Source organism: Amia ocellicauda, chromosome 5, assembly GCF_036373705.1.
Source record: "Amia ocellicauda isolate fAmiCal2 chromosome 5, fAmiCal2.hap1, whole genome shotgun sequence".
NCBI lineage: Eukaryota > Metazoa > Chordata > Actinopteri > Amiiformes > Amiidae > Amia > Amia ocellicauda.
Genome location: NC_089854.1, coordinates 14,993,584 through 15,015,162, shown reverse-complemented (window position 1 = coordinate 15,015,162; position 21,579 = coordinate 14,993,584).

The following is a 21,579-nucleotide window of genomic DNA, read 5'->3' as shown; positions in this document are numbered from 1 at the left end:
CAGGGCTCTGGACAATTGGGCTCCTCCCTCCGGGGCTCTGGACACTCGGGCTCCTCCCTCTCCGACACGGGATACTCGGGCTCCTCCCTCCGGGGCTCTGGACCCTCTGTGGCTCCGGCGGCAGGAACACCTCGGCCCTCTGTGGCTCCGGCGGCAGACACAGCCAGAGGCTCTCTTGCTCTAGCCACAGCAGGTCCTCTTTTTCCAAGATACCTCCATTTTTGCCCTTTATCTGTTTCACCTCCTCCTTTATTGACCGCTTGCTGTTGTAATATTGAAAAAAGCTCTTTGCATTGGTTTTAGCTCCAAGAGCTATGTTTCTTTCTATTTCCCCATTTGCTTTCCTGGCTATGTTTCTTTCTATTTCCCTCTTTGCTTTCCTGCAGTTCCTCATCTTCCTCTCTCCCTGGCAGGTCTTCCTCTTGTCCCCACCATGGTAGAAGAAACCGTTCCTCTTCTTCCTGTCTCCCTGGCAGGTCTTCCTCGTGTACCGGCCATGGTGGAAGAAGCATAAGAACATAAGAAAGTTTACAAACAAGAGGGGGCCATTCAACCCATCGTGCTCGTTTGGTGTTTATTAATATCTAAGTGATCCAAGGATCCTATCCAGACTATTTTTAAATGTTCCCAAACTTTCAGCTTCAACCACATCGCTGGGTAGTTTATTCCAGATTGTGACTACTCTCTGTGTAAAGAAGTGTCTCCTGTTTTCCGTTTTGAATGCCTTGAAGCCCAATTTCCATTTTTGTCCCCGGGTGTGTGTGTCCCTGCTGATCTGGAAAAGCTCCTCTGGTTTGATGTGGTCAATGACCTTCATGATTTTGAAGACTTGGATCAAGTCCCCACGTAGTCTCCTCTGTTCCAGGGTGAAAAGGTTCAGTTCCCTCAGTCTCTCCGAGTAGGACTTTCCCTTCAGAGCTGGAATAAGTCTGGTTGCTCTCCTCTGAACTGCCTCTAAAGCAGCAATATCCTTCTTGAAGTGTGGTGCCCAGAACTGTACACAGTATTCTAGATGAGGTCTAACTAGCGCATTGTACAGTCTTAACATTACTTCCCTTGTTATAAATTCTACACTTTTGACAATATACCCTAACATTCTGTTTGCCTTTTTTATTGCTTCCCCACATTGCTTGGATGGAGAAAGTGAGGAGTCCACATAGACTCCTAGGTCTCTCATGCGTTACTTCATCTAGATCTGTACCTCCCTCTGTACCTTTTCTTGATCCAGACCACACAGCCTATGCCCGCTTTCTCCACCAATTGTAACAGGTTGGGGGGCTCGTCACAAGAAAGGGCTGTATGTAGGTGGGGTCTGGTCTTGAAACACACAGTAGGGAGGCAGGCAGAGGGTACAAAACAGGCTCGCTGTTGTTTTATTGCTTCCCTCAATGGCAGGCACAGTGTCAAAAAGCAAAACAAAACCTAGCTCTGTCCGAGCACTAACTAAATGGAAACAATCCCTAACTACAAAACAAACACTAATAACAGTAAATGCCCGGGTCGGTGGAGCCGAACACCGGGCAGACAGAAGCACGACAGGGGCAAGGCAGGTTTGTAGTCACAGTCCGTAATCAAAGTTCATTACCGGTGGGAGGTTGTCAGAAAGTCCGGGGTTCAAGAGGGAGAATGGTCCAGGTCCAGAATAAGGGTTGTAAGCCAGTGAACTGTGAACTTATCCCTTCTTTCTCCTGCTCTTCTGCTCTCGACCTCTCGCCGTAGTATGCACCTTGCTACCCCAGTCAAGCATGCACACACTGGTTCGCTTCCTGCTTCCTTTTATAGGGGAAGTGGTGGGCGGGGCTATGGCCATCAGGAGCCCTGCTGGCTTCTGGGGTTTGGAGTCTTGGAGGAGGGGTTTTGTAGTCTCCTCCACTGAAAGACCCGCCCTGACCCCAGCCTTGCCTCTGACACTGCCACACCATACATTTATTCACTTTTTAATTGAAATATGTGGGCACCTTAATCACCTGTATTTTTGTTTGTTTGAAAATGACACATTAGTCAGTTTCCCTACTGGGCATATTTGTAAAGTACAATCAAAATGAACTTCTCTGTGAGGTGTTCCCCTGACTTTCAAATATGTGTATAATATATCTTCCATCCGTTTGTCTTTTGCTATTGTGTGTTTTACAGAAGTACACCGTGCTTATCAACCGCAGATGATTTGTTGCTGTCTTTGAAATGTCATTAGTCCCAACTGAGTAAATAAATGATGGGGAATAGCTGCAAAGCAATGCATGCTTCTCAAACTTTTGCATCACTGCCTGGATCGCTTTTTGCTTATTCAGTCTAAGTAGTTTAGGCCTAATATTCGACAGCTCTGTGACCGCAACCTGTCCTTGCAATAGGTGTGGGCATCAGACTGTTAATACAGTATAGAGGTCCTTGTTACCAGTTTAACTGCTGCTAATTAAACAGACCAGTTGCTCAGACAGTCTTTTCCAGCACTGTACATGACACCTATATGATGTCTGAGTTCTTCACACACATTTTTTTGTATCGAGCTTTGAGATGTGTCAACCTGGTAAGTCAGGTAGAAGTAGAAGTCTTAGTTCCTTTGTGCTTTATTTTTTATTGGATTTCATAAAGAATGTCAAATGTGTTCATATGTTTAAAAAAAGTCAAGCCTAAAGTTTTCTTAATATACATATCTCAAATGTACTTTTTTAATTGATAATTCACTGCTTATTTAATATGTATAATTGTAGACACATTAGGATGACGTTTTGATATACCAGTAAATTACGCTGTCACCATAAAACATGGTGATGATGCTAAAAGCATTTACTCAACTGAAAGCATTTACTCACGCAAGTTTCAAAATGGCTTTACAGTAACATGCCTTATTACAATAGCTTCATGTGGGTTAATATTTATGTTACTCATATCAAGGGGACACAAACAATATCCTCATTACTCCTTCAGAATGACTAAAAGCATAGAATAGCATAGATATAGGCTAGATGTTTACAAAATGCAATCAAGCAAGAAATCATGGGAAAAAATATCAGTTGACATCACCTTCGTTTTTAATTTTTTTTCCATTCTAAGGAAAGGCTTGATTTAATTCAAAAATAAAAAAATACAACCTGCGTTTCATATATAATAAACAGTTGCTTTCACTAACTTTCTTTTGTCCTTTTATAATCCCTTTTTCTCCAAAGAAGGGCATGGTACATGAATTGTGCTTGTGGGGTTGGCAGAATTTTTGGAAAAGCATAAATATGAAAAAGCTACATGCCACAAAAGACTACGTGATTACGTTGAAAGAGGTGGATATATTCAGGATATTGTGCCAATATTGCTCTCGCCCTCGTCCTCTCCCTCCCTCTCCCACTGCGTCAAAGCCTGCCTCTTTTGTAATGAAACCAAGTTCTTACGAGGAATGCGTTTGTGAATGGCTATAAAAGGCAGGCACTTCCACCCAGCCCTGACGTCAACACTATGAGATTATCTGCTGTGTCTTCCCTCTCCTCTGCAGGAGTACTGCTCCACTGCACTTCCCGCACTTTGCGAAACAGATTGAAATGCCCCCCCCAATCTGTAAATATTTAACTCCATTCCTTTTCTGTACTTCTATTGCTCTTGTTACTAGAAAAACTGTATTTCCTAATACAAATCCACAACCACAATTAATAACGATGAATGCATAGTAAGCTGTAATTTACTGGAGTTTGAACTTTTTCTTTTTCTGTTCTGCATAGTGCTCCCGAGTCAGCCCATGTGTCTGAGATATTATTTTTCACTGCCTTAAGTCAACATCTCTGAGCCAAAAAATATTACAGAATAACAAGTATCCCAAACTATATTGTCAATATTGTACACTACATACTGTTTATTAAAGGTATGTAGAATAAAAAAACGTATAAAAAACATGAAAAAGAGATTATAGTATAAGTACACCATATTCTTTAGGATTACTATTTAAATCGTGCAAATAACTTACATAAGCATGTTCTTCATGAGCTAAGATCATAGTAATCTCAACATCAAATAATGTTTACAAATATCATATGTATATAGTATTAAAAATAATTTATATAGAAATAAAGGGACGCAAACCCACAGAGATGATTTTTTTCCCCTTCTTGAATTAGTGATATATTTTATGAGTTGCATTGGCTTTACCTTGCTGTTACAGTGTGCAGAACATCAGTGACCTCATCTTTTGGCAACTAGGCCAAGGATCGCCAGCATACTCATGTGTAAAGTCTTCTTTATTACAATGGGAATGCCTGTTAGCAGTGCACTAGTAATCTAAATGACATCTTGGCTTCCTTGCTCAATTAGTACATTTGGCACATGGAAAACATCAATAAATATTTGCTTCAGGAAACTTAAACTGTGCCAGAAAAATATGAGGACTTCCTGTAAAAGTGTTAGAACCCACATGAGGAGTATGATCTTTGAATGAGTTGTTCATAACAAAATTGTCTTGAAGGAGGAATTATATACACTGTAAACCTCAACATCCAGGAGGGTACATTCTTAGGGGAGGTATACAAAATGAAATTATAAATAAATAAGAAACATTAATGTATTATATACCTAAGCGGGTCAGTAGATCTCTGTATGTTTAAAAATACAAGATTTAAGTCAGAGGAGAAAAGTTGACAGCCAACACAGCTGCAAAAACATGCATTTAGTTTGACGAAAAAATAAGAAAAATGGGAGTTTATGTATTCCACTTTTTCATAAACTATCGAGGCTAATTCAGACTCAGTTTGCTATGTTGCTTATTAAACTGCACAAGGTTATTCTAGATGTACTGTTCTGCAAAAAATACCCCAAGGACTGTTTCACATCCTGCTACAAGCATAAAGACATTTTGTAATCACAATGTTAAAGGCAACAGAAATGTAGAACCTTGGTTCCTGTTGAAGTTTCCCTTCTAAATATAAGTCATGTCTGGTGGTAACAAAAGCATATGCTATATTAAAAGAGAAAAAAAATCCCGTCCGCATCACCTCACTGTAATGCGGGGGCTACAAAAATACAACCAGAATTTGTTGGGTTCCACTTTTTTTCACAGGCATCTCCAAGCATAGTTTTTAGAGTTTTATGTACGTGTGCGCGGGCATTGGGTGTTTGATCATCTGGGGGTTTAGTGAATTGTGTGGGTGGGCAGGGAGTGGGTTAGTCAAGTGTTGTTGTGTGTGACGTTGCCAGCCAGCACTTGATATGATGGGAAACAATAAAAGATAAACAAAATTGGAAGCATCTATGCAATCACTGATGCAAAAACAAATTATGCCAGGGGCGTTTCTAGACTTCAAGTTTTAGGGGGGCTATGAAATGGTATCCAGGATTGGGGGGAGGGGGGGGTTGGGGGCGCTGATGGTGTTTTTTTCCTGTGTCACAGTGGGGGGGTTACTTCTTCATTCTTGGATTCTCTTGTTGTATTATTTTATTATTTTTAGGGGGGCTGAGAGAAAATAGAGGGGGGTTGAAGCCCCCCTAAATAGGGTCTAGCAAACCCATTGGATTATCCCCTTGTTGTTTGGAGAAAAAGATGTCTAATTCTAAATCATTCTGGCTTCAGACATATAAAGTGCAGTTGTAATGAACATAGGAAAGGTTACTAATTATCATGTGGCCTAACTTGCTATAGCAGCTTATCAAGGCAAGAATATTATCCTGCCATTTCATGAAGGACCCTGGAAGGATTTTGAAGGGAAACTTAATTAAATAATGTTCACTTTAGGCTGTGGACATTACATTAAACTATATTAGGAAAACACAATGTAATACTGAAAAATCAATAGCCCATCAGTTTCCATTAGATGTTTGAGTTCCCTTCTGTAAATCGTCCATAAGGTGTATGGCCAGCTGAAAACCTCTCCTTGGTTGACGTGCTGGATGAAGGCAGTCATAATTCAAATTAAATAAGGTGGCAATGATATGCTTTGAGTACCGGCAGGACAAATTCAAGTAGGGTTATGTATTGAAACTATGAGGAAATAGAATGAAACAGGCCTACCAATAACTTTTCTAAATGATTTCCAGATAAATAATTCCTGAAATGCAATCGTACCTGTCCTACGGTCACACCCCTTCATCTGAAAACCATTAAATTCATACTCAGAAAACCAAAACAAACCTTTCTTTTTCCCCTTTTTCATGATTTCCTAACTCAGTTCAAAGCTTTTGAAAACAATGTATCTTCAAGGCATCCAAATTTCCACTGACAGGACTCTTTGATCCCCCCAGAATACCACATATCGCACTGCCGAGGGAAGGTGAGGAACACTGCTCTATTGTAGACGCATGGTCTATATTGGATATTTTAACAGGTGGGCAATCATTCTGGAGGAAGTGGGTATGGGAGTGTGCTTTCATAGTGGAAATATACACCAAAAACAAAGTGAGGCATTTCTCTGACGAGAAAAACAGGGACCAAAAGAACCAATCTACTTGGAAATGAGCCATTATATATAAATCTGGAGTGCTAGGGGGTACATTTGATGGCTGAAGAGTCAGGAATCTGCAACCACAGTGTACTTTATTTTAGGGGGTGGGGTGGGGTAGGGGTAATTTCTGTTCAGCTGGGTGTTTTGTTTGTTTGTCCAGTATTGGAGCCTTTTCTCTTCCCACTTAGCCAGATCTCCATTTCCCTATATATTGGAATTACAACACAGATTTCCTTTCACAACAGTCTACAGTCTAAACTTTAAGCTCCCGGTTATCTTCAGCTTTTAAAAACTATCATACCATGAGAAAGCTGAATATCGTTCTAACCTTACTGAAACCAGATTTTAGTAGCCAGGAACTGCTGATGGATTGCTTGGATTGTAGCAGGCAATATGGAAAGCATGTGTTTGTCTCATGGTCATGGACCAAAGTTATCTCAGTTTCCTAATCATTTTTTTCTTCAGCAGAGAACTAGGTCAACTTTTACTCACACAGCCTGATCTGAGAGCATCATGATGGTTTGCAATAACAGAAGAGTGGAGGCAAATCTGCCCACCTGGTTCACATTAGCAGCTTTCCATTGGGTTATACTGGGATGGAATCCATCTCAAGAGGTCTATTTGCTATTACCTGCACTCTATGTTTAGCTATTGGTGGTCGATAAACACATTTTTTTTAAAGTTTGGCACATCTAGTTTGTGAATCAAGCCAAGACTCTTCCTTGAATGTCTCAGCAGCCACATCATGACTATGTTTTCTCTCCATATATTCCATGAATTCACAATCCTTTCTGGCCTCCTTCTCCCTGACTGGAATTTTAGCTGCACTGCGTTCCCCCACACTCTCCATCTGGTATTGATTTTATAATTAATTGTTGAGGATAGACTGGGACTGACTCCAACCCCCAAGTGGATGTTACAAACCTACCAAGCAAACTACTGGACTTAGTGTAACTTGTTAGTTATAGCTTTGGGGAGACTAATCCAACTCAGCTCTTCTGTCCTAACCTTCTATAAACTGAGTCTAGTTGTCTTTGCTAAACCAACCAAGTGGGCTACACAGGCCTAGATCTCCCTCAGAGGTATGACTTGGAGGGATGTGGTTACAGTCACTACAGCACATTTAAACAAGATGACTAATCCAGATATAGAAAGCAATTTCCTCAGATTTTACAGAGATGGATCTTGGTTATGCCAAGTTTGGACTGGCTATTGCAGTTGTATTCTTTAAGGAACTCTGGTTTGAGAGCAGGCTAAGAACTCTTTCTGCATTTAAGCACTGGAATGTGCGCTTTTCCTCACCAGCTGCTCAAGCGTTACATCAGAGGTACTCCCCCCTGTCCACCCACATGTCTCTATTGTGAAATGTTGTTCCTTTATTATTTAATTTATCTTTGTCTTGCTAGAATAGCCACATCTTATCAAATGCATTGCCCCAAAGGACTCTCAAAATGACATATCACCTAATTTGTTTTTGTTTGTTGTTGTCATTGTTGTTGTGTTTGTAGGATAACAATCATACAACCCTCTGATCCACTGATCTTGGAAAAAGGAAACATTCCCAACTGAACTATGTGTAAACATTAAAGTGCAAAACAAATATATCTGTTGTGTGCAAAGCTCACTTGTATAAAATCAACTGAACTGCCTTGCAATGTTGATAATGTTATCCTGTCCAAGGGCCATGCAGCATACAGTGTTTATACAGGCAGTATTATGTTGTCGAAGTAACCTTTTTATGTTACAGTACTTACTCTCTGGCTACATTACGTAGATACAACAGCACATCTGTGAGAGGCTGAAGTTCAATTAAGTTTATGCTACCATTAATAGCTATCTCCTTTCTGTTTTTCAATTTTATTTAGAATTTTTGTTCAAACTTAAAGACAGAAATGTAATGTACAATACTGTGCAAAGTTTTAGGCAAGTGTGAAAAAATGCTGTAAAGTAAGAATGCTTTCAAAAATAGACATGTTAATAGATTATATTTATCAATTAACTAAATGCAAAGTGAGTGAACAGAAAAAAAAAGTACATTTGGTGTGACCACCCTTTGCCTTCAAAACAGCATCAATTCTTCTAGGTACACTTGCACACAGTTTTTGAAGGAACTCGGCAGGTAGGTTGGCCCAAACATCTTGGAGAACTAACTACAGTTCCTCTGTGGATTTAGGCAGCCTCAGTTGCTTCTCTCTTCATGTAATCCCAGACAGACTCAATGTTGAGATCAGGGCTCTGTGGGGGCCATACCATCACTTCCAGGACTCCTTGTTCTTCTTTACGCTGAAGATAGTTCTTAATGACTTTCACTGTATGTTTGAGGGCGTTGTCATGCTGCAGAATAAATTTGGGGCCAAACAGATGCCTCCCTGATGGTATTGCATGATGGATAAGTATCTGCCTGTACTTCTCAGCATTGAGGAGACCATTAATTCTGACCAAAACTCCATTTGCAGAAATACAACCCCAATCTTGGAACCTCCACCATGCTTCTGTTGCCTGCAGACACTCATTCGTGTACCGCTCTCCAGCCCTTCGGCGAAAAAACTGCCTTCTGCTACAGCCAAATATTTCACATTTTCTGCCTGGGAGAGACCTTGCTGATGCAGTATAACTACCTTGTGTCTTGCCATGGTGTGACTTTTGACAGTAAACTGTCTTCAGCAACCTCACCTTGTTAGGTGAGTTTGGCTGTTCCTCACCCAGTTTTATTCTTCCTACACAGCTGTTTCTGTTTCAGTTAATGATTGTGTTTCAATCTACATATTGAATTGATGATCATTAGCACCTGTTTGGTATAATTGTTTAATGATACACCTGACTATATGCCTACAAAATCCCTGACTGCGTGCAAGTGTACCTAGAAGAATTGATGCTGTTTTGAAGGCAAAGGGTGGTCACACCAAATATGGATTTAATTTGGATTTTCTTCTGTTCACTCAATTTGTTTTTTGTTAATTGATAAATATAATCTATTAACATGTCTATTTTTGAACGCATTCTTACTTTACAGCATTTTTTCACACCTGCCTAAAACTTTTGCACAGTACTGTATATCATTCCAAAGCTTTTTATATGTCAAGGAGAAGCACCATGTGCATTAAAATAAAAAAACTCCTATAAAAAACGTGCAGATTCCATTTTGGTTCAGGTCACTGCACTTGCCCAACTTGGAGATCTATCGACAAGCTCCAGAATTTCCCTGGAATCCATTGTCACCCATAAGAAATGCACACTGATTCTGTAGCATGTCGGAAGTGTGAAAGCAGAAGAAAATGGAGACCAAAAGAAAAAAACTTTCTTGGTTTAACAATGGTCATTACCCAAATACTTAGACCCCCTGTTTGCTTCCATAAAAGGAGAGAAAACAAATCAGAACAGGAAAGAGGAAGTAACAGAAGGGAGGAGAGCATAGAGGGAAACCCCCGACACGGCCCAAGCAGGAAGTACGCATCTATGTGCAAAACAAAGCGTTTGCGTCCACTTGCAGGTTTTACCAAGTTACACAAGAAATCTAAAGAAAGGGGATAAAAACAATAATAACAACGAAGACGCAGCAAAAGAAACATGAAATAGGGTATGAACACATGAACTCCAGTAGATATATTCCACTGTTCCATTCGCATACAAAAGAAGAATACAATCTGATCAAATTATTAAGGTACGAACATGACAGATAATAATGACAGATTTTTAAAAACAGGGTGATAAAGTCTTCAGTCCTTTACTGTAAAAAAACCTCTGTCAGGATTCAATCTCTGATAATAAATATACCAATATATCCTAAACAGCTCTTGCAAACATTTTTGATTCATAGCACTTGGTTATTAACTGGACGTATTTCATAAATAAAGCAATAATACCATGGGAGAGTGGACAATAAGACCCAACCAGACAAAATAATAGCCATTCGGTTTGTGCATGATGGTAAGAGTGGTCTTGCCCCCTCTCTCCATATGTGCCTATCCATGATCCACGCGTTTCCCATCTTACTAATAGTACAACTGTCACCTTTAACAGTTCACATTCTTCGGTTTGAACGTAATTTCCCCTGAAAAACAGCTTGTCCCATCCTTCAGCAAGGAGAGTGAATTCATACAAGCTGATGTCAAAGGAGCCAAGTATTAGAGCTGTGTATTTCTTCAGCCCAATACAAATTTTGCTCTCAGTGGCTCCACATTAATGTCTTGTATGACAAAATGCACAACCACAGGCTTGGGGAATTCAGAAACCAAACACAAAAAAGAACATCTTATCTACATTAATTTGGTGATAAAATATGGTGTGTGCATCATGTCTTTCTTTTTTTAAAAAACACCCTGGCTTTCAAGGATACGCTTTCTTTCTTTATAATTTATTACATTCACTACAAGAAGAAAAAAAAAAGTCAGACACCAGCTGGAGTCCAGATTGCAGAGTTTGGATTGAAATCTGAATCCCGTGCAGTTCCTCTATAGTTACGTCAAGGATTATGCTTCAGCATTTTTAAGCAGTGGGGAGTTAGCCTGGAATTTGGCTGTAGGGGAGAAGTGTACTAACTCCAAAGCAATTGTAACTATTTTTTTATTTTTTTTTAAGGTGAAGGAAAATAACAAAGAATGTGGCAGTTAACCCTGTCAAGTCAGCAAAAGAACAGCTCTCAAACATGTTAAAAACTGTTTCGGATAGCAGTTTTTTGGCTAATGCTTTTTTACATTTTTGGAAGGCTTGGTAATTAAGTATTTCATCATATAAACATCATTGTATATATGTATATATATCATAGATTCTCATATTTGTATCATATAGTAATAAAACACAGTATACATACATTAATACATATTAAAGTACATATTAAGTTTTTTCTGACAAGTTTTCTTTTTTTGTTTTTTTTTTTTTAAAGGAAATAAAGGTACCATTGTTATCTGCCTGGAAAAACCTAGACTTGGCATTCTGTGACACAAAGGTTTGGCATCATCTGTGCCAAACACGTCTGCAGAGTTCTGAGGATGAGGTGATCAGGTGTCAGTCATGTGATAGTCGAATGAGTTTGCAAATTTAGGAAACCATCACGGATTTAAATAAGTACACATTTTTCTGTGGGGAAATGGAATACTCATTGAACAGGATGCTCTGTAAAGAAGGGCTTCGAATCGCAAAAACATACTGTCCATTCCAATTATCCCCCCACCGCCCTAAATTGTTTTCACAGAAGGGGTCTGACTGGTTTCCAAAGGAAGACTGGAAAGAAGTCTTTCCATCTAACTCCTGTGTGTGGAACTATACATAATTAATTTGTGATTCTTTGGAAAACATTCAGTTTCGAGCACCGATTGGGTTTCGGGGAAGGACTATCACTTTTCCAGAGAAAATATAAAAGAGACCCACTGGATCAGTTTGAGACATTATATTAAACTTGACATGTAAACCCCCTGGCATGAAATTTAGATACTGCTGATTTTATTTTTCCAAACTAAACCCATTTCCTCTGATCCCCAGGCTTGAGTAGATGTTTGGCGCAGTCTTGGATTTCTGGATTCTTTTGGCCGCTTAAAGGGGAACTTTCAGAGGAAATAACAGCGCTCACTACGAGTGAAGAAAATAGCAGCCTTCACTTATGCACACACTACTGCACCGCAGCCCAGGAGAGAGCTGTTCAAGAACTGGAATGTTAGGGGATTTCTCTAAAGAGGTCCTGAAAGGTTTGGGGTCATATTAATAAAATATATGCCGCCCGTGTGAGGTTTCCTAACATGAAAATGTAAACAATGAAAAATGACCGACATAAGAGTCCAAATAGGTTGGTAGTTTTTTTTTTCATTTAGTAAAATGAGGAGTTTGTCTATTTTAAAAAAATGTGTGGTAGAATGTGCGTGCGTGTGTGTGTGTGTGTGTGTGTGTGTGTGTGTGTGTGTGTCATGTATGAATACAGCCCTTAATTGGGTCCAATGATCATTTTCAGTGACTCTGACTCTCAGTACAGCTTAACTGCAGAAACCTTTATTTGGACAAGGTGACTGTTTGTTTTTGCTGCAGTAAAAGTTATTGCTCGTGTCCAAATTAACCCTAAAACCTTCTTTTAAAATTCTCCTTAATTTCTGCAGTGCAATTGGCTCTAATCTGGAGAACAAAAAAGATGTCAAACCCAGTTCTTCACAGCAGTTTTTCATGGGCCCAAATGCTTCTACCTACCAGAAGCTCAGCAACAAGCATCAGGTTTTAATTCAGGCCTATATTCTCAGATTTGTTTTTTAAATCATTTTCAAACAATATCAATAAAGTTTGCTTTAGTTCAACCACTCATTGATACACAATGGAAACTTTACAGTTTCCACTTTACAAGGTAAAAAACAAACAAACAAGAACCATCTAACTTAAAAAACAACAACAACAAAACAAACCCGCATATGAAATATGTCTGTAATAGTAGAGCAGGTGTAGTGCTGCACTCACACTGTGGCTCAAGCACCTTTTAAAAGCATGTTCATAGGGTTTGAGCTGTTCAGTTAATACCACATCAGATTTCAAAGTAAAAATTACAACAAAAAAAACTGTTCACAAGATTTCACTGTTCTCCTTTTTTTACTTTTAAGGAAGGGTCAATTCCTTTAAAGGGTTTTTAATTTCTTTAACAAAATTTAAATAAAGAAAAAGGAGAAGAGCCTGCTGTTCTGACGCAAGCACTGGCCACAGATAGGCTCGCCTGCATTCATAGCAACAGAAATACAAACAGCTTGCGAAGGCCACGCTCTGACGTCTGAAGTTTATACAGTGACACACTCCTGTGTAAGCAAAATCTCATCCCGACGACACATTATCAAGTTACTACATGAGCTCGCGCCACAATCTTACCGATTTTGCCAGAAACGAGGCAAGGCTTTACAATTAATTGGATTGACAGTGTGCAATTTCTTGGCACCTACCTCCGAAAATGAGCATGCGTTGGACATGCTGAACTCTGAAGAAGGAATATTGATAAATTGAACAAATGTTCCCCATAATGTGTACCTTGTACCTCTGGCTGGACGTGACTCAGAGCAGAATGCCTTGAGACAGCGATCATCAACAGTAAGGCACTAAATAAAACAGCTGTGATGGAGTCCCTAACCTTTTTTGGTCCTGTGGAAACGAAGCAGAGCCATCTTCCTAAATGTGTCGGCTCACAAACTCGGATAACAACAACACAAAACTTATTTTATGTCTCTGAGCAAGGCTTTTCTGTGCATTCAACTTAGAAATGGAAAGCCTGGTTAAGGGATGAAATGTTTGAATTGTTGAGTGTGACCTATTTCGACTAGATTAAGGTGGTAAGAACTTCCTTTTTTAAATATTCCCTGTCGGAAGAAAAGGGAATCTTGCTAGAATCACAAACTTACCCTGTTCCTTGTGGAGGAAAAGTTTACTCACAGAGCTGGAGGTGGACGTTGCTGAACTCGAACCTTGCAACGCTACAATCATAACTGTCAAAATCTACATGAAGATGCTGAAGGGGTCTGAAGATGTCTCAAGGTGCATTGATGATTTTATATAATATAAATACAAACTCCCCTGCAGTTCAAATTTGAGGACAAATATTTGTGTCCCTTGCGGGCATCCCTACTATACAGCTAAGTATGTCAAAAGTTTTCCAGGCCATAGAACAAACCCTGGACTGCAACCCTACAATTTAGACACTCAATGCATCAGTACCTGTGTGCATAGTTTTGGTGCCCATTCATTCACCAGTTTGTGCTATATTTACTTTAACGCACAATACATACCTGCGGCACTCACATACTGTTGTAAACCTCCAAAAAATGACACGGAATTTCTTTTTGAACCGCAAAGGACCTACATCTCCCATGGGCAGCGTTGGACTTTCCCAGCTCACGAAATTACAAAGTAAGACAGGCGCACAATCGGAGAGGAAGTCTGACAATTCCTGATTCAAAGGGGAAAGTAGGTCCGGGCACATGCTGATGACACACTGAGATTTTAAACTTCCTGCAGGGTAACAAATCCAAAATCACCTTGCACGTGTACCCATTGCAGTCCTCTGAATCATAGTCAATTCATCCATTCTAATTAGAAAATCAAACAGCTCTTTTCTTATATATGCACAAATGTGTGTGTGTGTTTTATTATTTCATTATAGAGAAGCACAGTGTTGTTGTGCTGAATGCAAGAAACTCTCATACATCTTGCAAAAGCCTAGAGCTTAAGAAATCTCCTCCGTTGAGCAATCTTGGCTATTTAAAATATGTAGATAAGGGTAATCTGTAAGACACCAGGTCTGAGAGCTACATCCCATGCATGTACATGAAAAAGATTGAATCTTGTCAGGCCTGCAACTACAAAACATAAAACAGTTCAGTTCAAAGCTAATTAACAGCGCATCACAACAAATCTTGATGGGGATTTTAAGCTTTTGACAAGATGAGCAAAATGTGTCTGCTTTCCTTGAACTTTTTGGTTATGCTCCTATACCTTTAAATGCCCAGGAGAATGCAGTCCAGGGATTAGCCAATAAACCTCCTGCCCAGTGTATCTGAAAGGAAACCTCTGTGCAGAAACCCTACAGCCTCCCCTTTAGCTTAGTCAGGCTGTGCCAGATGAAAAGAGAGTCTATTTATATTAAGGATAAACAACACCCATCCGTCATTAACAAACTATTTCATTTGACCAATTTTGTTCCCGATTGCAGAGTGAAGCACACCCCGCTTTTACAATAGAAAGAATCACAGCCCAGATCTCTAGTAATTATGCTTACGGGTAGTTATCCATTGCATGTTAATTTAACTCATTAGAGCCAAAGGGGCCTGACTAGCCAATTTAACCACAAACAAATCGTAACTGACAAAAGCATTCCTGCCTTTGGGGATATGCCAAGTGTTCCAAAACAACTGGCAGAGTGATAGACATCTCTATGACATTTTCTCACAATCCTCGTTGCCACACCTGACTGAGTCACACACTGGCCTTCTTACTACTAAGGGTGACATACCAAATATACTGGTTTCAAGAAATATAGCACAATAAGAGCAATAATTAACATATACAACTTGATGAATCCAGTTTAAAAATCCAACTCCCATGGTCCTTTCCTTCCCACAAGTCAGGTGTCTTAAACCTACACAAGCTTCTGAGAAAGAGGTATTTTGGTCCTGTCTTCAACCTATTCTCAGGTTGATTTTTAATCTCAGATTGATATCTGTTCAATAAGCTTTATCAAGTACCATATTTTACATGTGGTAGGCCTTCAATAGCTGTGGGAGAGGGCGGAGGGGGGGTTACCAATTGCTAATCAATGGTAAGATGCTAGGTTTTCACTTACATATCAGTTTACCATCTTCTCACATATTTTGAGAAATATAGCATTGCCTGAATGAGGAACTTCCTGACAGCCACCCAGTACATGGGAGAATGGTGGAATTCTGAGCACATCAAAACAAATCAATCAAGGACAAAACAAATGTAGAATATGCAAAAATAAAACATACCCACACTAACACTTCAGTAATAAACAAAATACAAATAAACAATACATAAAAAAGTGAGAAGAGACTCAGGGATGGAAAATACCAAAAACCTCTGAGTGCACTCCTTTGTAGACTCCTTTGTAGTGAAATCTAGTACAGCTATTGTGTTGGTTTGGTGTGGTTTTGCACATCCCACCCAGTGTTGACTGGGTGGCAGTGACAGTGGTCAGCGGTGAAAGTGTTCGGAGAGTGAGTGCATCATCATCCCCCGCTAAAAGTATTCCTGGGACTTATTGCACAACCGGGAAACTGCAGTGATAAAAAAAAAAAAAGCGCAGGGGGGGTAGGTAGGGAATAAGTCCAAAATAAAACATTTGGTTATTGTCACTCCATATAGGCCAATTTTCCTGGAATTTAAACTAATTCTAAGAAACACTTTTGTTTTGTTTTGTTTTGTTTGCTGAAATCCGTGGAGATTCATATTTATAAAAGTATGGTTTTAATTAAGAGACTTACAGTCACAGCACTTAAAAAAAAAAATTTGGAATGAAGAGCTCACAAAAAAGACAAAGGCTAATTGTTATTTTTGTATAGTCAGGCTGAACAGGGAGGTGTTGTATGGAGAATTCGTTCTCAGGGTCGCTATTTCGGGCTGCTGAGGCTTCAACTGTGCCCCACAAGCAACCACAGGGTGTCTCATTGTGTGGCTTTTGTTGGAGGGGATTGTGTGGTCCTGGCCAATGTAAAATTATCCACAAACTCACTAAAATCACACACCATCCACTAAATCAAAACACAAGCCCGTGTCAATCATATTCACTCTAGTCTGTACTGAAGGAAGACAAAATGTTATTCCAACCTATTAAAGGGTGATAATACACTTTCATAAATCAGAATTATTCTAATCTTGCACAATTTTACAGTTTGCTCCATTCTTAAATCAATTTGGTGATACGACTTTAATGACGAGTTCCTTATGGTCAGTTGGAAGCAGCTGCGTGAGAGAAACAAAATCAGATGAAGCAGGCCGACAAATAGAGGCGCAATTCCAGTGCTTTTCAATGTTTAGCTCCTAAATTGGGGTGAAGAGTTCGACTCCTTGTGGGCTGACAAAGATTTCCCGGGTAATGAGAGGGAAAGTCTGACATGAAATAATTGTTCAGAGAAAGTACTTCGGCTAGGCCTGGCTATCCAAACAGGGAAAGTACCAAAGCAATTTTGAAAGTAAAAGTAAGTCAGAAGTTATATCATAAAGAGGGAAGAGCTTCTCAGGACTGACAGCTACAGCTAAACAGGATCTTCATTTCCTACTCCTTCACTTTAACCCACATGAAGGGAGTTGGGTTTTGAACTGCTAAATGCCATCTTATTGTATCAGTTGGAAGATCCTTTTCACACAATCCCATTGACAGACATTAGGCAATCGTGCATTTCTTGTATTGTAAAAAGGTGTCTAGACACCTCCTTCACTGCTATAAATGATGTGATTCCAGAATTGTGTAGCTATTACAGATTAAGTGACAGGTAATCCGACTGCAACCTGTCAATTTAAAAAGTTCTGGCACAAAGTAATTTTATCCCCATTCATGGGATATTATATACTACCATGGTCTCTAATCCTGTTATCAACTTGAGCCTTTAGAATAGAGTATGTGTAGTGTTAGGTTCAGTTTAGGTTTAGGTTTAGGGATTGGACCAGATTGAAAAAGGAATTGAAGGAGGTATTTATAATCTTCGGTTTGATATGGTGGTCTTAGTGTTTTTGGATTCTTATTTTTACACGTTTGGCTGCATTCTCCAAAGAGAATAAAGAAAGTAAACCAGATCCAATTACCCAGTCCTTTGATCATAAAATTTAATTGTTCAAATTGGCCTGGCTTTCCCTCAAAATCAGATTACACATTTGCGAACGTGAGCACAAGATGTTCACTAAATCACATCCCAGGCTAGGAAAAAAATAAAAATAAATTGCTTTGAACCAATTGCTCAATCCCAAAGTCTACCAGCTCTATATTTACAAGATATTACACGGTTGCTGTGTTCACAGCTCTTACCAAATCAGGAGACGAAGCACTAATATAGGCAATGGGAAAGTTTTCACATTCACTGCCTTATAAAAAAATTGTAACGGTTATTACATAATCCGGTTGACTTTTAAGATCTGTGTCTCTGCACTTTGTTTTGGCTTTCCTGAGAAAGCAGAAATTGGGCAATTTTCAGCCAAAATGGGCCTCTGTTCCTGGGATCATTCACAGGGAAAAAGCTGGAGATATTAGGAACATGGGAGACCGAATCTGCGAATTCTGAGAATTCTCCCAGTGTCTCCCTCCACGCGCCTCTGTCACCAAGGAGAGATATTGATTCTACATGGCATGTTGGAATTGGAAAGGCTGTGTGAGAATCACAATGGTTCCCATTCACGACTGCTTCTCCTCAGCAGTCATCAGTCAAATCCACTACCGAAGGTTACAATTTTCTTTCCTTCTTCCGTCCTTTAGCATATTTACAACTTGAGTGAAGCCTGAGCTGTCATTTCCCATCTGCTAGTTAACTGCTTTCGCATATTTTGCCTGGCGACGGGCAGAGTCGTTTTTTCCTGCTGCTTCCACCTATTGATCTATACCCTGACCTTGAAAACACATGGTTTGGCTCCGCTGTATGCGATTGTCTAAAATAATGGCACTGTATTATAAGCATATGTATGTTAATGTTGATTATGGCCTTTAAGACTTTCCATGGAAATTTTATGTTTCATAAACTACGGACTTCTCGCACAAGGTGTCACGATCCGTCTGGTCAATGACAAGAAATTGTGATTCTGCAGACACTGCTGAAATCGGATGAATCCCCTGTTTCGAAACACCAGTTGCCGTGGAATTGCACAAAACCCACAGCGGGTTGTTTGGTATGATCCACAGTGCATGCAGTATCTTACAACACACCCCTGCTATCACATTTAGATCTGGACACCTTGTGTGAGGTTTTAGTGTGGTTGTATTTCGGTTTTGACACGAAATCAGAATTATTTTTGTATTATAGTTGATGTTCTCCAATAGCTGTGAAGTAACGTTTTCTGCATATTTCACTTCCATATTAACTATCTACCATGATTCTATCCTTGTGCATGCGTGAATACAGCAGAATTTGTTAAACGTCTTTTCATTTCCTGTATTTCATTAGCTGTCGATAGACTTGCTCTGGATTGTGGTTGTATAAATGCGATTCTTTAACACTGATTTTAAATGTTCACTGAATCACCCAAATTCTACACATCTGTTGCCTCAACATTATATTATTGGTCTGTGTTCAGTTTTTTTTTACAATGTTGCCAAAACATTATTTGGATAATTGGAATGTCTAATTTTAAGGGGCCTCTGAGGATTACATCATTACGGTTACAGTCTTGGAGACTGAATTTCATTCCCCCCTAATGTCATACTTTAAAGCTACATTTTTCTGGCCTGCTTTGGTCATACAATATAAAATTTGACTGACTTTTCCAAGGTCTGCCAGTCACCATTTATTTAATCACCTTACCACGCCACGATAGCTTCACATCGATGCCCAGCTGAGAAGGCCAAAGTCCACATCCACTCCTGAATTTTACAACTGGGCCCATTCCACAAATTCGGGGACACTCAACACCATCGCGCTCATCTCTGGGAAACTGGGGAGGGTGAAATAGTGAATGCGGTCCTGGGCATAATAAAGATGACGAGCTTAATATTGGAAACTGGGGAAGAAACAAGAGGAGGCCAAAGAATAAATAAGATCAATATGCTTGTTTTATCTGCTTCAGCTCCAGAGTGTAATTATAGTGCTATGCTTTCCATTAGGCAGCTGGTAACACAAACTGCTTTTAACTGTGTATTCAACTTGTCAAAAACAAACTAAAAAAGCAGAACTGTGCCACATTAAGTTTAATTTTAAGTTAATTTCCCTCTGTTTATTATTATAATTTTTTCACTAAGCCCCAAAGTCAAAGACTGAGGGTTCTTGAGAAACCAGTACAAATCTATTATGCATCATCAGTTCTGGTTAATTCATTTCACAAACTGTTACACAACAGGGTGGAAGGCCTGTGCAAAACCAAACAATTCTGTGCTTCGTTGTTTTACCTTCTATTCTACGAATCAAAGATAAAAAGATAAGTTTCACAAAACCTTTTGGATCGAACCATTTTTAACAACAATAATAGGATGTGGTTTTTATTACTTTAGCCTATATTTCTTAGCAAACACCCTTATCCAGGCTGACTTACAATGGTTCACATATCACAATAGTTTCTATACAATTACTCATTCATACAGCTAGGTTTTTACTGGAGCAATAGAGGTAAAGTACCTTCCCCGTGATTTATTAACTTAAATGCACATTCATAAAAAAGACTCCTGAGAGTGTGCCCTTCATTGTGCCTAATGTACTAGGGCTGAAATACATTATCCTTAAATCAAGACCATACAAATATAAGATGTTTTATGCTGAAGTGTTCCTTGACTTTAAGGGCTTTACAACAAAGTACCTTAAAGCATTAAGACTGGTAAGCTATATAAAGGGAAACGCTGCTGTATTTCATACTGGCTGAAAACATGAGGGGTTTTATTTAACTGTTGCATCTTGTTGCTGGGCTTTTGCAGGTTCAAGAACAAGTGTTACATGCAACGGCAATTCACATCAGAAAGTCACACTGATTATCCTACATTTGCCATAGAAGAGGCTGAAAAATGCTTCTGCGGGGCATTGGGCAATGTGAAAGCTGGCCTTGCTCAGTAGTTGCAGATAACTGTCAGTTTTGTTCCTTTGCACCCCCCCCCACCCCGCCCCCCATCAGCCCTCACACTGCACAGCTTCCTCTTCTGCTGTGCACACAAACATGCAAACACACACACACACACACCAACTTGCACCTCAAGCCGAGGGGAAACAGTCTGAAAGGGAAGAGGAAGTGAAAGACAGACCCAACCCTGCGCTGTGGCCTCAGACAGGAAATGACGGACCAGCAGAGGGAGGGAGACGGGGGCCCGGGAGCGGTTTGGGGTCTGTCGTTGTCGTTCCACTGACGCACCTGTCGACAGTAGGCTGCTGCTGTTACAGAGAGTGGCAGAGATCCACATAAAAGCTACTGGCACAGTGCCGGGTCCACCAAACTGCAACATGCCTTTGTTTGGCACGTATGACTGTGCCCGTGCCACCGGAGTGTTTTCATTGAACGAGGAGTGCACACAGAGCAAGAAAGTCCTGACCGATTATTTTACAAATGTACTATGGAGCAACAAGACAGGTTGAAGACATTATACCAACAGGTTAGACCTACAGATCTTATTTCTCTTCCAGGGCCTAGAAAACATGGAAGGCCAAAGACGGGATTATAGCCAGCTAAAATTCAATGTGTCAAAAATAAGTCATCTTCACCTGAGCATTTGTCTTTTTAATTAGACAGCCCCCCCCCCATCAGTTAACCTTATTTGCGGTTTCCCCTTTACCTCAGACTACATTTCAGAACCAAACTTGCCGAGGCCTATATCTGTTTCTTGTTTCTCTAATGAAACGAACTTCCCTGCTTGAGTTGTTCTGCTTTAACCTGATACTGTAACTGCCCAGCAGAGACTTCAACACAATATTGCGGGATGGTGTTGTGTCGAGAAATAAAAACGGAGCCATATTGATACTGACGCTGCGGTGACTCTCTGTTTAAGGTCAGACTCCTCTATGATGGAATGCCATTCAGATAT